Raw genomic sequence first — 13,388 nt, forward strand, 5'->3', positions numbered from 1 at the left:
TATCAACCTTTCACATTTTAGTTTCCTTATCTGCAAAATAGAGAGTCTCCCAGGACTCATTGCTCAGGCTTGTGTGTGGACTGAATAAGATAATGAAGCCTGCTACATAGTGAGATTTTAATAATTGACAAACAGAAAAACAGGAAAATAAAACAAAACAGTTATTGCCTACTCTACCTGTATTTTAGATGCAATTGAGACAGTTTTTCTTCTCAGTTAACCAATTCATTATTCAAAAAAACTATAGTGTTAATTATACATACAGTTAATAAATTCATAATTACATATATAACAGCAATTTCCCACTAAAAATTTTTAAATAACATCTTTTCATTGATGTGAATTGCACCTGCTTTTAATATATCTTGATATACTTTATACTAATAAAGAAAAGAACACATATGTAATTCCTAATTAGCTCCATCAAATGAGTATTAAGATCAACTAATATCCAAGTATACATATTACTTTCTGACATTTATTTCCTTACAAATCTAAATATATGCAGCAGTAATCATATGTGATTACACATACTGTATTTTAGTTTTTTACTGGCCATATGTAATACTTTACTACATTATTTAGTAAAAGATGAATTGAGTAGAATTTATGTCCTATGGGAAATATTTTAAATCTATCTTCCCAAGCTAACAATATTTTATCCTCAAAAGTATGTTTACAAAACATTTACAGAGAATGCTATCTGAGACTTTTAAAAATCAGTAATAGTTTCTATTTCTTAGCAAGAAGCATGTCTCAGAGCAGTTTTTCTCATATTTTAAAAGGAATTCCTCCATAAATCAAACATAAATGTATATCAAGTTTTTAACTTTTTGAGAACAGCTAATTAAATCTGTTTTTCTCCTCCAGTTGCCTCTGGTTTAGGCACGCTGTGTGTGGCACTTCCCGTGGTTTGTCATTTTGCTTTAATGGCAGGGGGAGGAAGCCAGCCAGGCTCAGTAAGCAAGCTGCATATCAAAATGTCGCCATGGCAGCGTTTGTCCACTTGTCAGAGTCCTTCTGAAATGACTCAGCCATTCATTTTGTTGAATCAATATTGAAGCTTTTGAGATTTATTACTTGAGGTTTGGGAGGAGACAAGGCAAACAAATCCTTCATTCTTAAATTCGAGTTCCAGTTGAACCAGGATTATTATTTCTGTCTACACTTTATTTATGAGGATAGAATATGAAGTTTCCACTCCTTGCATAATTATCTTATAATAAGTTTGCATTTACATTCCAGGTACTACAGTAAAAAAGAATTTAACATTTTCCAGAAATATTCTGTGGGCCATAGTAAACTTATCCAACGATGAATTCAAATAGTTAATTTCCTGGGAGGTATGTGAGAGGGGGGATGGAAATGAGGGGACAGTATAAATCTTTTGATATAAAATCTTTAAATCTTTGATATAAAACATATTAAATTCCACTTCTATATATAATCTATCTGGAAATAGAAGTAACAAGAAGCATGTTATCTACCAAATCTTTCTATTTATTAATAATCACTTCCACACATTAATGCCTTCACCATTCAACAAATTTAAAATTATAAAACTGACCCTTCCTATTGTAAAATACTGAGATTTCTTCAAATACTTTTTTATAATCACATAAGTTTCTAGTAGATTGGGTCACAAAATGAGACTGATTTCTCAGTTTAAGCACTCATTGTGTACATTTTCAGCTATCAGTGGGCTATGTCCAGTGCAGAGCTCATCAGTACTGTCCAAAGATGAAATTACGAGAAATTTTTAGACTACAATGCTGCCTGACAAGACCCTGAAGTGCCTTTGAAGCTTCATTGACAGATAGGGTCAGGCTAAAGTGAAAGAGGGCGTTTCTCTTTAATATTCCTCTTTCAGATCCCTTCCAGTGGGTGGGGAGCCTCTCACTTAACATCCAGTCCTACATGGATATGCACAGGATGCTGCAATCCAATTTTCCTAAGTGAGGCAAGTCTAAACCAGATAACCTGATGAAGTCATCTGTGTTGGGTTATAGAAAAAGTTCTCCCAGAACCCCCAAGCTCACCCAAGGACTTCTTCAATCTGAAGTAATGTTTATTTTACCAGTGGCTGCAAGCAAACAAAGACACTGCAAACAAAGCTCCCACTGTCTATTCCCTCATGGGTGGGAAAATCAAGCCCAGTGGGAAGAGAGGGTTGACTTATGGTGTGTCTGGGGATCATGCAAGACCTTGCAAAGTTTATGTCTTATATGTGGGTGCCTGGTCCACTTGACACAGACATCTCTGCTAACAGTTTTAGACTTGAAGTTAGGAGTGCTCTACCTTTCAAATCATATTGAAATGCATATACATACTCTACAAAGCGTTAATACTTTGTGGCTTGTAAATGTCAGGTCATATCAGAAAACTTACACTGAAATTTTCAGAAAATACAAATTCTTTTTAAGTTTTCTTCTTTTGTAGGGTTCTGAAAAAAGGTTAAGATTGTGCTTCAAAGAGTACCATGCAGAAAAACACAGTTTTAGCATTGCATTAGAGCAATCCCACATGGAATACTCCCAAACAAAATGGAGTTCTCTAATACTCCTTAGTTCTTTCCTTTTCTGTCTTTCTTTTCTTTTCTTCCAAAAGCAAGGAAGTGAATTGTGAATATTTCTTACAAGAAATGCTGAGCTAGTTAATTTCTGATAATTATAAAAGCACGGGTGGCCACTAGTTCAAAGAAAATCTTTCCCAGATAAAACCAATTATGAGCAGAGACTTTAACTGTGTCCCTTTATCCACTGCCAAAATGCAGTACCAATAGAACAGAATGTGAAAGCTGCAGCTTTGATATGAAAGGTACTGAAAGTATTCATCTTTGGTAGTAGTTCTGCCACCACATGGAATCGAATAAAAGGAAAAAGAATTATGCAGCATCAAGTTGAATTATGCAACTAGAGAGCCAGAAAGGCAAATCATAACCAGATGAGTATATGCCTATATTTTATTTTTAAATTTCAATTGCTATCACCACACAGCCAACGCACTCTACTGGCAGTGTGAAGTAATTAAAAATAATACAAAAGAAAAATTGACTAACGTATATTATCATTTAAGTAGAAAAGCATTACAGCAAAGAAATACTATCAGCAATGTCTTTAAAACATCATTAGGCTGAACCACATGAAATTGATATTTTCTTATGTTAAAATGGTCAAATGTGTAAGAGCATGTACTTACTGTAAATCCCATCCTTAGGTCAAAACAACCTTGACCATAAATCCTGTGCCTCAGGAGATTACTATGGCATTCTTGCCTTTCTCTATAGTTGTCCTATACATTCCTTCCCTATGGTATATTATGCCTGAGGAGTGAAGGTGCTGGTATCCCCTATCTTGTCTCACCACCACCTGAGACACAGACATGATTATCTTCATAAATCCTTAATAAATGTTTATTTCTGAAAAACTGGCCCTTATTTTCTTTCTTTGGCCTTTCAGCTTCCTCAGACTTTTAAGGATAGTCTTGCATAGACCTGCCACTAGGAACATCCTTATGGCAGAACTGAGAGGTGATAATGTGCTAGCAGCCCTCACTTTCAGCGCCTCCTCGGCCTCGGAGTCCACTCTGGCGGCGCTTGAGGAGCCCTTCAGCCCGCCACAGCACCGTGGGAGCCCCTCTCTGGGCCGGCTGAGGCCAGAGCTGCCTCCCTCAGCTTGCGGGGAAGTGTGGAGGGAGAGGCCTGGGCGAGAACTGGGGCTGTGCGCGGCGCTCCGGGGCCAGTGCGAGTTCCAGCTGGCGTGGGCGTGGGCGTGGGCACTGGGCTCCGCGGGCCCGCACACCGAGCGGCCGGCTAGCACCACCGGCCCATGGCAGTGAGGGGCTTAGCACCTGGGCCAGCAGCTGTGGAGTTTGCGCAGGGTCCCCCAGCAGTGCCAGCCCGCCGGCACAGCCGGGCTCAGTCCCTGCAGCCCGCCATGACTGAGCTCCCTGCCTGCAGTGGGCTCCTGCGCAAACGGAGCCTCCCTGACGGGCTCCGTGGCGCCCAGTCCCATCGACAGACCAAGGGCTGAGGAGTGCAGGCATGGCTTGGGACTGGCAGGCAGCTCCGCTTGCAGCCCTGGTGCAGGATCCACTGGGTGAAGCCTGCTGGGCTCCTGAACTGGATGGGGACTTGGAAAACTTTTATATCTAGCACGAGGATCATATGTGCAGCACTCTGTATCTAGCTAACCTAGTGGGTACTTGGAGAACTTTTCCATCTAGCATTCTGTGTCTAGCTCAAGGATTGTAAATGCACCAATCAGCACTCCGTGTCTAGCTCAGAGTTTGTGAATACACCAGTCAGCACTCTGTGTCTAGCTCAGGGTTTGTGAATACACCAATCGGTACTCTATCTAGCTAACTCTGTATCTAGCTAACTAGCACTCTGTGACTCTGTGTTTAGCGTTTAGCTCAAGGATTGTAAATGCACCAATCAGCACTCTGTCAAAATGGACCAATCAGCGCTCTGTAAAGTGGACCAATCAGCTCTCTGTAAAATGGACCAATCAGCAGGATGTGGGTGGGGCCAGATAAGGGAATAAAAGCAGGCTGCCCCAGCCAGCTGCTACCCTCTTGGGTGGTTTTGCACGTTGTGGTGGTTTTCTGGTTTTGCTGTTTGAAATAAGTTTTGTTGCTGCTCGCTCTCTTGGGTCCATGCTGCGTTTATGAGCTGTAACACTCACCAGTGAGGGTTTGCAGTCTCACTTCTGAAGCCAATGAGACCAGGAACCCACTAGGAAGAATGAACAACTCCGGATGCGCTGCCTTTAAGAGCCCTAACACTTGACGGACGCGCTGCCTTTAAGAGCCCTAACACTTACCGCTAAGGTCTGCAGCTTCACTCCTGACAGCAAGGCCATGAACCCACCAGAAAGAAGAAGCTCCAGATACATATGGGTGAACGTCTGAAAACAAACTCTTGACACACCGTCTTTAACAAGTGTAACACTGCGAGGGTCTGCAGCTTCATTCTTTAGGTCTGTAAGACCAAGAACCCACCAATTCTGGACACAGAACCACACTGTTGATTATTGTAGTTTTGTAATTCAAAAGTGTGTATCTTCCAGATTTGTACTTCTATTTCAAGAGTATTTTGACTATTCAGAATCTTCGGCATTTGATACGAGTTTTAGGATCAGTTTTTCAATTATAAAAAAATTGCCAGTAGGATTTTGATAGGAATTACATTGAATTTGTAGATATTTGTAGGGAGCATTGTCATCTTACTGATATTAATTCTTCCAATTTGTCAACACATCATGTCTTTCCATTTCGTTAGATATTCTTTATTTTCCCACAGCATTATTTTGTAGTTTTCAGTATACAAATACTACACCTCTTGATAAGAGTATATTCTTAAGTATTTTTTGATGCTATTACAATCTCAGTTTCTTTTTCAGATTGTTTGTTGTTAATGTACAGAACTACTAGTGATTTTGTGTGTGTATCTTGCATCTTGCAACTTTATTGAAGTCATTTATTAGTTGCAATGACCAGTAATTCTTGTATTTGCTCCGAATTCAGTGTGTTGCTATATGTGGTTTTGGCTGAAGTAGATTAAAAAAAAAAAAAAATCTGGCCTCATACAGATACATGGTTGGGATAAGGGAAAATATTTTAATAGTTTTTCACAAAATTGTGAATGTTGTTCTTTGATACTGTACCAAGACTCACTGATAGCTTCCTAAAGGTAAGTTGCAATGTAGCATTTGAAGGTGTAAAGGAAAAAAGGAATTTCAGGATTCCAAACTCACTATGCCTAAGGCAAAGTTAGGGAACTGAGTGACACAAAACCTGCGTTCCTTTTTTGTCCAAACAGAGAGCTGTCGTTTCGTATGCTTACTTTATCTTGTGTAAAATTTAAACTTAGCACAAGAGGAACGCATAACTGACTTTTCATCTACCTCCTCCTTTTTGCATGTAAAACACAGATTCACTGAGTGCTAATGGGAGTGGTTATAACAATGTAACCACTTCCCTCATTGCCTATCCATCCTCCTTTTTTTTTTTTTCTTTCCCTTCTGCTTGTTATTTACACTTTAAATATTGATGTTTCCAAAACCCTCTTTGGAAAAAGTACAAGTAACAGATCTTACTGTAACTTGTGTTTCTTTTTCCTAGGCACATCCTCAATCTTGGCAAAATAAACCTCTATTCAATTAGATTTACCTCTGTCAATTTTTGGTTTATAAAACGATAGCAGTAAACTTTTATGCTTCAAATCAGCCACATTAAAATCCTTGGCCTTACACTTTGAATGGATCTTTTATCTGTGCATGATTTTTTAGCATTTTACATTACATTATTTGGAAAATATTGTTCCCTGAGTTATGCACAAGTTCCAAGTCTTGACAAATTTCAATATATACGCTATTTGAAAAATTACATTATTAATATCACCGCTAATCTCATCACAAAATCCTTATAGTTTTGGGACGCTGCCAACTCTCATAGAGGCAATAAACGTTTTCTAAAAATCTAATTTCTGCTTGAGAACTTGAGTTTTATCAATGGTAGCAACTATGGTCTTTTTTTCTTTTTTGGAAGTAACTGGCTGGCTTTGCTCATTTTCAAGAAAATGTCCATCAAATATCCAAGTCTTATTGAACATATTTGGTTTGTTGTTGTTTTTGAGACAAGGTCTGGCAACCAGGCCGGGATCCAGTGGCGTGGTCACAGCTCACTGCAGCATCAACTTCCCAGCTTCAAGCAATCCTCCTGCCTCAGCCTACCGAGTAGCTGGGACCACAGGCATGCGCCACCATGACCAGCTAATTTTTTAAATTTTTTATTTTTGTAGAGATGAGAGTCTCCCTGTGTTGCTCAGGCTGGTCTCAAATTCCTGGGCTCAATTGATCCTCTCACCTCAGCCTCCTAAAGTGCTGAAATTACAGGCATGAACTACTGTTCCCAGCCAACCATAGTTTTTCTGTCAGTCATTCTTTATGTTAAAAATAGTGTCGTTTGACAAAAACGATTTGCTCAGTTCCCAACTCAAACAAGGCCACCAGACTTTTTTTCTCAAACAACCATATTACTTTGATATGCAGCAGCAGAACTTCATGTGCAATTTCCCGTTTCGTCAGAAAGAATAATAAAACTCATATTCAAGGACTGAGATTTATTTATTTATTTTGAGACAGACTCTCACTCTGTCACCCAGGCTGAAGTGGAGTGACACTATCTCGGCTCACTGCAAATTCCACCTCCGGGGTTCAAGCGATTCTTCTGCCTCAGCCTCCCGAGCAGCTGGGACTACAGGCGTGTGTCACCATGCCTAGCTAATTTTTGTATTTTTAGAAAAGATGGGGTTTTGCCAGGTTAGCCATGCTGGTCTTGGACTCCTGACCTCAGGTGATCCACCCACCTCAGCCTCCCAAAGTGCTGAGATTACAGGTGTGAGCCACTGTATCCTGCCTCCAGGACTGAGACTTAATACAATAAATACATATTTACTGCTTAATCGAGTAACATTTTTAAAGTGATATATGGTGTTCCTGTCTAATTTGAATCAACCTCCCTTTTTCCTGAGTTACTGCAATTGCCTCTTTTTTTTTTTTTTTTTTTCTGACAAAGTCTTGCTCTGTCGCCCAGGCTGTAGTGCAGTGGCACGATCTCGGCTCACTGCAAGCTCCACATCCTGGGTTCACGCCATTCTCCTGGCTCAGCCTCCCGAGTAGCTAGGACTACAGGCGCCTGCCACCACACCCGGCTAATTTTTTTTTTTTTCTGCATTTTTTTTTTTTTTTTTTTTTTTTTAGTAGAGATGAGGTTTCATCATGTTAGCCAAGATGGTCTCGATCTCCTGACCTCGTGATCCGCCTGCCTCAGCCTCCCAAAGTGCTGGGATTACAAGCATGAGCCACTGTACCCGACCTGCAATTGCCTCTTAACTGATCTCCCTGCTGCTGCCCTAACCTTCCTATGAAATCCTTTTAAAAGGTAAATGATAATCTCCTCTGCCCAGAAGCCTCCAGTTGTTTGCTGTCTTGCTCGGAGTGAAAGCCTAAGTCCCTACAATGGCTAACAAAGTCCTATTCCATTTGACTCCCTATGAGCTCATCTCCTATGGCTGTACAAGAATAACTTGAACGCAAGTGATAACTCAGTGAACACGGCAAATAACTTCTTACAATTATTGTGAAAATACTTGAGGACCCTATGAAGGAGTCTTGGGGATTGGCAGGGGTCCTGAGATCATACTTTGACAACAGCTTGTATAGTTATCAGAATGTCAGTTTTGCACAGACTGCCTTAACTTTATACCTGTTGGAAGTGGTTGTTGTTACCATTCTTATCATAATCTCCTTGTTGGTGTTTTCCAGTCCTTTAGCAATGCATTTGAGTGCTCTTATTACACATATACAACCAGCAACAGCAGTCTCTACTTGTAGTTTTTATGAAACTAGAATTTTAATGAGTAATGGCAGATATTGAGAAAAAGATGAACAAGGCTCATGAGAGGTAACACAGAGCCGGGGGAAAAAATTTACTATAAATCCTTTTGTCTATTTTTACCATATTCATTTTGAAACTCTGTTCAGTTGCTAAAACCAAATACAGTCAAAGGGCTAGCATCTCTATTTTACTAGAATAGATTATGCAATGCTTTTATGGCTTTGCCTTACAAGCAATCCTAGTATTTGTATACAGAAAAGCTATTCTTTTAAAATATAATGCCTTCTATTGCATCAGCATTAAATACAAAGCCTATAAACATTATCCTGTCCAAAGCCAGGAATAACACACAAGAAATTTTCCTTAGAAGATTGGTGTAGTAATATTTATCTTTCAATGAAATGATTGAGACAATAGAATTTGAGATCTTTATAAAACAAGTGTTCATTTATATTGTTATGCGATATATAACCAAATCTGTAGTATGAGCTTAAGGACAGGGTAATAAAAGAAAAGTTAATCAAGTTTCAACTAATATAAATTGATTATTCTACAAAATAACAGATTAGATTTTAAACTGAAAAATACTCCAAAGAAAAATAAGTACTTTTCAAAACAACAAATCAAAGAAATGAGCTTCTGTATGTTTCTTACTAACAGATTGCTCATTGATCAGTGTGTATCATTGTCAAACACATTGTTCTGCATGGAAAGGAAGGAAGCCTCCACGACCCTTGCTATATACCCCACCAAGTAAGTCCAAGTGTAAAATGTTCTTTGAAATCAGCAGGCATTCTTTGCTTCAAATAATTCTGAAGAATTTAGAAGCCAGATAGGATTAAGACTTAGAAGAAGGGGAAAAAATTCAGCTCATCTTAACTGTAAATAAGAGAAAACATGGTGAGAGGGCAGAATGGAAACTTTACTTAGATCCAACAATTGCTACAGTGGAAAATCTGGCTTATTTAGAATTAATGGGGAAAAGAGGCCCCAATATAGAGTCATTAATCAAAGTATGCAAGAAGGAACTAGTGAAAAATATTTTTTTTTTTTTTTTTTTTTTTTTTTTTTTTTTTTTTTTTTTGAGACGGAGTCTTGCTCTGTCACCCAGGCTGGAGTGCAGTGGCCGGATCTCAGCTCACTGCAAGCTCCTCCTCAGGTTCATGCCATTCTCCTGCCTCAGCCTCCCGAGTAGCTGGGACTACGGGCGCCCGCCACCTCACCCGGCTAGTTTTTTGTATTTTTTAGTAGAGACGGGGGTTTCACCATGTTAGTCAGGGTGGTCTCGATCTCCTGACCTCGTGATCCACCCGTCTCGGCCCCCCAAAGTGCTGGGATTACAGGCTTGAGCCACCATGCTCGGCGAAAGATATCTTTAAAACTAAAATTGAGAATCCTCATAGAGTCGGGGGCTTTGTAAAAATATTCTTAAATCAAGTATTTTTAATCCACATCAATGTGATATTTGATGTTTTTCTCTAATTTGAGACATCTTCCCTCTTGCCTGAATGACTACAATTTCCTCCTAACTGATCTCCCTGCTGCTGCCCTCACTTTCGTATGGGATCCTTTTAAAAGGTAGATGATGACCTCCTCTGGTCAGAACCCTCCAATGGTTTCTTGTCTTGCTCAGGGTGAAAGCCCAAGTCCTTGCAATGGCTGATAGAGTCCTATCCCATTTGGCTCCGTCTGACCTCTTCTCCTAAGGCTCCCTCCTTCGGCAATCTGCTCCAGCCATGCTGGTCTCTTTGTTGTTCCTCCAATACTCTAGGCACAGCTTCTTTCTCAGGGAGAGAGAATTTTCATAGGGTGGAGACTCTCCCCCAACCCAAAACACTGCAGCTCCTACCGTATTGAGTGTTCCTCCATTCACTTATCACCATCTAACACAATTTCGTTTATTTATCTTTCATCACAAGAATATACGCTCCAAGTGGGCAAAGATTTGGGTTTGTTTGTTCATTGCATGTCCCTGGTGCTTTATTAAAGCAGGATTTGAAACACAGTTGCTGCTTAATTAACATTTGTTGAATGAATAGATGAAATTTCTGTCTATATTTTGTCAGATAAGCAACTACCTTCATTTTAGGTATGCATTTACACCTCACTATTATTCTTTTTTGAGCACGGAAGTTTTGCTTTTGAAATTCTTTTTTGGTTTTGTCAGTGTTGACTAAGCTGAGGATGGTCACAGAAGTGGTCACTATCTGGAAAGGCCTAGACTAGAAAGAGAAGATGCTCTTGCCTCTTCCATTCTCTTTATTCTTCCCCACTCGCTAGCTTTCCTGTCTCTGTGAATGCAGTGCTGAAGACCTAAGAAATCAAACTGGATGTCCACTCTCTGTACTCCATTTTGACTTGCTCTCCACTTCTGGGTTATCACTATCTACCATTACCCAATTCCATAGACTGGGTCATGCCTCAGGTTTTCCTTTGGTTTAGTGAACTTAATTACCTTCTGTCTTATCATCTTAAATCTCTGAAGAAGTAGGCACAGAAACAAGCAGGATGAAGGTTCCGGGAGAATTCACCTGCACTGATCTATGTGACAGTAGTGATTATAAAGACCATGGGAAACAAAGCATTTCAAATTACAGTCTACTTAAATATAAATATGTAACTGTTCCTTTCTACGTGTACCAACCACCTAGCTAAAGAGTGTAAGGATAGTATTTGTGAGGCTAGTTTTCATCGTGTCTGCATGGATGAATATGTGAAGATGATTGTTTTCAAGTCATATTTAGGATCCATGAATTAATTACTAGCATTTATAAACAGCTTTGGATTCCAGAAGCATACATGACTCTTCTTTTATCCACATTATGGCAAAGCCATGATTACAATAATCACTATGTTTAAAAATCACAGGATTAAAGGCAGCTAGAGAGGTGACGTGGTACATCTGCTAGCAGAACATATGCAAATCATCCAGTCTGTTTTTTTCCAAGACTTCGAGAGAAAAGACACAATAATTTTCTCTCTACATAGGTTATTTGAAGATCAGAGATACGGGAGGTTTTTTTTTTTTTTTTAAAGTTTCACTCCATAATCCAATTTTAACTTCATTTGAGATTACTTACAGTATTTCCTTATTGTCCAACAGTTCTTTCTAGTTCTGCTTCTGAAAAGTAGAAACTGGACAGAAAAGGCTGCTAAGAGGATAGAAATAGGAATAATAGGAAGGAGGAGAGAGTAAAAGAGCAGGGTTGAAAGAAATCAGAAAGAGGAAAATCAAGAAGACATGTAAAAAGAATTCAATGTTTTGTTACCCTTTCATTTTTTGATTTATGAGAGAATTGATCTGGTTCTTTTCTCCAGACATTTGCCACTTGAATACAAAGTACAAACAGACTCAGGAATGACTAAGAGATGGATGGTTAATTATAGGTTAGCTCCAGATAAACAAGTCCAGTTACTCAAAAATAAAATGTGTTAATTCTTAATATAATAATAAAAGCATGTAGTAATAAAAATTCAATCTATATAGAAAGTTCTAAGAGGAAAAGGCAAAATCTCCTGCCTACTCCTCTGCCATGTCTAGTCCTTTTCAGCCACTGTTAAAATTCCTTGAGTAACTTTCCAAATGGAAAAATTAAATGAATCTCTCTGCATGTATGTGTGTGTGTGTGTGTGTGTGAGAGAGAGAGAGAGAGAATGTGTGTGTGTATGTGTATGTGTGTGTCGGCAGGGTACGGGGGGTAGGATGGGAGATGCTTATTTAAAATTTTATTCCATAGAAATAACATCATACCTCCTGTCCTATCTTTTTCTTCCAAAAATAGACTAAAAACATTTTAAAGATCTTTCTATATGCTTCAGTCATTCAAGCTCCACAAGTAAGTGGAATTTGTCTTTTTAAGCACTATTTTTCTTCAACAAAAACTTCTTAGGTAAATGAATGAATAAATCAGCAAATGCCAGATTAACTTCACTCTTTTGAACCCAAGAATAACATTATATTGTTTTAATGTACCAGAAGTATCAGTCAACTACTGATAAACATTTAGAATGTTTTTAGATTTTGGCTATTACTGTGCAAACATTCCTGAACATATCTGTTAAATCTTACACATGTGTATCTGTAAGTAAATCTAAGGTAATTACTTAGCAATGTAATAGTTCAGTCAATTGCATTTCTAATTTTGATACATATTGCCTAACAGGATGCATCAATTTACACTCATTTCAGTACAACTTCTACTCTGGGAGAATTTACAAAAACTTAACGTTAGTGACTAAAACACATATTCCTAGAAATTACATATTATTTCATCTATAGCCTTTTAACAGAAACTGTGTCAGATGAGATCTTGAAGCACTAAAAATCCTTTTGGCTCTGCTGAGCACTGGGGACATCCTTTTTCTTGAAGACAAAATGCTTGTTCCTACTGGCCAGCTTTCTGGAATTTGGCCAAAATTCACGCTCATCGCTTCTTTTGTATATTCTAATAATAAAATATAACCCTATTCTTGCATTTTTATAAAAAGTTTAATATTTGCATCCTTGTTAAATACAAATAACGATTCAAGAGCATGCAGATATCTTTGAGAAAGTTGTTTATATGAAGGATACAGGTATCGGTCCTATAGAAGTGCTTGAAATCTATCACTTTGACTCTCACATTAATTCTGCTGTCTATTGACATTAAAATAAGAAAAATAACCTATAGACAGAAAGAAGGTTGTATTCCCATTAACATTCATGAGGGCTAAGCAGCCGAAGTCCTACATATCAAGTAGGGAATATATCCTTTGTCTGCTGATGAGAGAATGTCTCAGTGATAAATGGTTACAGACAGGGATGTCATGAGGGCAAAAACACACAGAACAACTCAGACAATCTTTTTTAAAAAGTCGTCTTCTCCTGCAGTTCTTTTTGTGGCGCTGGGGAGCACAGTGCCTATCCCTGCAAATAAAAGAAAACTATTGCAATGCAAAACTCCTAACCTTTGCAGAGGCACTTACCAGAAAACCAAAAACATACTCTT

Source organism: Rhinopithecus roxellana, chromosome 3 (genome assembly GCF_007565055.1).
Source record: "Rhinopithecus roxellana isolate Shanxi Qingling chromosome 3, ASM756505v1, whole genome shotgun sequence".
Taxonomy (NCBI): Eukaryota; Metazoa; Chordata; class Mammalia; order Primates; family Cercopithecidae; genus Rhinopithecus; species Rhinopithecus roxellana.